The 3,299-nt window shown below is 43.4% G+C and overlaps 1 long non-coding RNA gene across 1 annotated transcript; it reads left to right on the top strand.

The window, feature by feature from the left end:
* The first annotated feature begins 1,624 nt into the window (after positions 1 to 1,624).
* LOC127532075 (uncharacterized) lies at positions 1,625 to 3,083 on the top strand. The gene is made up of 3 exons (XR_007939332.1): positions 1,625 to 2,100; positions 2,392 to 2,455; positions 2,559 to 3,083. It is a non-coding gene; the product is annotated as an uncharacterized LOC127532075 (long non-coding RNA).
* Positions 3,084 to 3,299: the final 216 nt, after the last annotated feature.

The following is a 3,299-nucleotide window of genomic DNA, read 5'->3' as shown; positions in this document are numbered from 1 at the left end:
AGACTAAGACATGCACCCTGCAAGAAGAAATGCGACTGCAGGTCATTCATTCCATCTGCTGTAAGACTGTACAACATCAGCATCACTGGCTGATGTTAACATAAACTGGATTATATCATATCATAACTTCAAAACATAAAAATTTGCACAGTAATTCTTGCACTGTTGCATCTTTGCACTTTTAACCTTCGTATTATGTTAAGGGTCAATTTGACCAATTTCAGTTTTTGTGTTCACCAAAGTACTGGTTATCCTTCCTTTTTCTTCATGAAATTTTGTGACTTTTCCTCATCTAGGGTCATGAACCTATATGTAAAATCTGGACACGATGATGTGTCGTGGAATGTCTGTGCAGACTTTGTATACAAAGATGATGTTGCGGGTCATTTTGACCTGGACACTTTAATGTGGGTAAGTAGCTGTTCAGATCCAAAATAAACATGCTTCTTTGGCAACAATGCCTCTAGAGACATTTCACATGATATCTTGTGTGATCCGATTTAACAACCACGACACCAGAGCTGGGGCCTATTTCACGAAGCAGGTTTTACAAACTCTGAGTTTCTTCCACAACTCAGAGTTGATCTACTCTGAGATAGAAAACTCTGAGTTTTCGGTTTCACAACGGCTGATATGAGTTGGGTTAATCAACTCGGAGTAGTTTGACCCGGAGTTACGCGCGTGCACCGCAACTCTGAAAAGACAGCATCAATGGAACCCCGATTCGACGAGTCACCATGGAAACCGGGAAGCGAAAGGCTGCGTTTTTGAACGGGAAGTTTTTAACGCGCTCATATGGCGAGTTTGAAGACGTTTTTAGAAAGAAGTGCAACACCGCTGCAGCTGCAAAAGAGAGAGAGACGGCGTGGAGAACACTGCTGCCCGGATCAATGCGCAAGTTTAAATGTAGTCCTTTGTAATCGTAATAATAGTACAGGGAATAACTGTCTGAATGGCAGCCTAGTAAGTTATTTCATTTAGGTGAAATTCCGACGGGGCAGCAGCTTAAGATGAAATATAAAAACATTGTTCAAACAGGTCAGACCTCGGCATTATTTCATGGAGGTACTTCATGTTGATCATGTTTTACATTGTAAAGTCGCCTAAATATTAAGTGACTGTTTGACTGTGCAGTTGTTTTATCCACACATAGCCTAAATGTCTGCATCCATATCATGTCCTGTTAAATAATTAAGCCTATTTAAACTAACAGACTTCTGCTCAGCCAACAGAAAGAAAGCAGATGCCTGTAAAACGGTGGTATAAAATGTCATGGATATATATATATATATATATATATATATATATGTCACCCGCCGAGTGGGTTGCTTTTTTGGATTTGGAAGGGAAAATGACCAGATTATTAATATTGTTAAGGTTTGCACTAGGTTCTTAACGATCGGGTGGAGCACCTTGTCAGCAACCGTAATATACAGAGGGCGAGAAAACCAGATGCCGGTGGCAAACAATCATTTAATTACAAGATAAATTTCTTCACATACAGTACAGGTTAAGCTCCTACGTTACACTCCTCGGGCCTGCAGCCAGCAGGGGAAACAATCCAACGTCCTTCGTTAAAATCCGCTTTAAAGGTAAAATCCCTCATTAAAATCCACCGTCTGAATCGTCTCGGGGGCCGTGGGACGCGGGGCACTCAATTCGGCCGTCACGGGATCCGTCCAACTTCCTCCTAAGCCTGGCTCGTGTCCGGGGGGAAAACAACCTAGAAGACACAGATCCACTGCCAGTACGGAAGTCTCTTTCTCTCAAAGCCACAACCACGATAACGTGCACACACCAAAACGCTACTACAGAGTCCCCGAAGGATACTCACCCGCCAGGCAGAGCTTAATTGCCCTGCCGCTGCGAGTATGTCACGTCGTAGCGCTATGGTTTCCTCTCCGGCTTTCTCTCTCGGCGTCACCGTCTGCCTCTGTCCTCCGCGTCGTCCCTCTCCGCTGGGCCACCCTCTGCAGTGCTTATCCCGGAACGCTCTCTTGTTGTCCTTCATTGACTCCTAAATAGTTCTCTCCATCAGCCGCCGGTGCCTCCAGCCCCGCTACCATTGGCTCCTGTGGAAGGAAGGGAGAACCCAAACAGGTGCAGCCTATTGCCTCATCAGAGGCATTTACGGGTAGTGGGAAACTCAAAACTCAATAGAAAATTCTGATAATAATAATAAAGAAAACATGCAATATAATCAAGACACCAACAACATAAATCCCAAAACATGCAATGAATACAAAAAAAGAAAAATATCAAAACAGACAATAAACCCAGTCCCCACTACCCCTGTAACATATATATATATCTTGTAATTGTAAGTAGTCAACACTCCAAAGATTGATCCAAATGGTAGTTTAAGTTTACTGAAACATGTCACTGATCTAGGATGAAGAGGATGAAACTGTGTCTGTTGCCTTTACAGAGGGGGATCCAGAAAGCCATTACAGAGGTATGTTACGGATAGTTCTCTTCTCATTCAGATTTTGAGTGGAATAGAGAGTGTGACATTTAGCCTACACTGAAGTATTGCACATTCTCATCCTTTTTAACAGAGCATGGCTGGACAGCAGCAGGATGGTTCCTCAACTTCCACTGGACAGACTGACACAGTGAGATGGATGTTCAGGAAACACCAGAGGTTCATTCCATGGAATTCATGTGCAACTGAATAATTGAATGTCCTCTATGTAATCCCAGTTATCAGTAAAACGGATTTACAAACTGCATTTGCTGAGAAAAATCAAAAAAACAGATTAGGAGGGCAGATCTGGAAATTGAAAGACTGGAGCACAAGTTAGAGGTGGGTGATGGTCACAGGTGAATTATGTTAACTATTGGAAAATTAACTGAACTATCTCTTTTATTTGTAGGAAATAAAGAAGACCAAATGAAATGTGTATCATGTCTTTATTTGCTGTGGTGGTGATGATGGTGACTTAAAATCTAAAGTGATTATTGCATATGGTGTCTCTGACTGCTCTGCTGTCCTGGATAGCTGCAGGTGGATGGGGTCATTATCTGGGTCTTCAGTTTGTAGGGCAGGGTGTTGCTCTCCTCTAATAGTAATATTATGAAGAACAACACATGCCACAGTAATATCACAGGCCCTCTCAGGGGTCACCCTGAGGAGATGTAGGCTCTGGAAACGGGCTTTCAGCAGGCCTATGGTCATCTCCACCCAGGCACTGGTCCTGCAGTGAGTCCGGTTGAAGTTTTGTTGGGGGTCAGGTTCAGGGTCAGGGTATGAGGTCATCAGCCTGGGTTGGCATGGTAACCCCTGTCACCCAGCAGAA

This window comes from Acanthochromis polyacanthus, chromosome 2 (assembly GCF_021347895.1).
Source record: "Acanthochromis polyacanthus isolate Apoly-LR-REF ecotype Palm Island chromosome 2, KAUST_Apoly_ChrSc, whole genome shotgun sequence".
NCBI lineage: Eukaryota > Metazoa > Chordata > Actinopteri > Pomacentridae > Acanthochromis > Acanthochromis polyacanthus.
The sequence above is the reverse complement of the archived record's forward strand: the minus strand, read 5'-3'. Positions and strand labels throughout refer to the sequence as shown.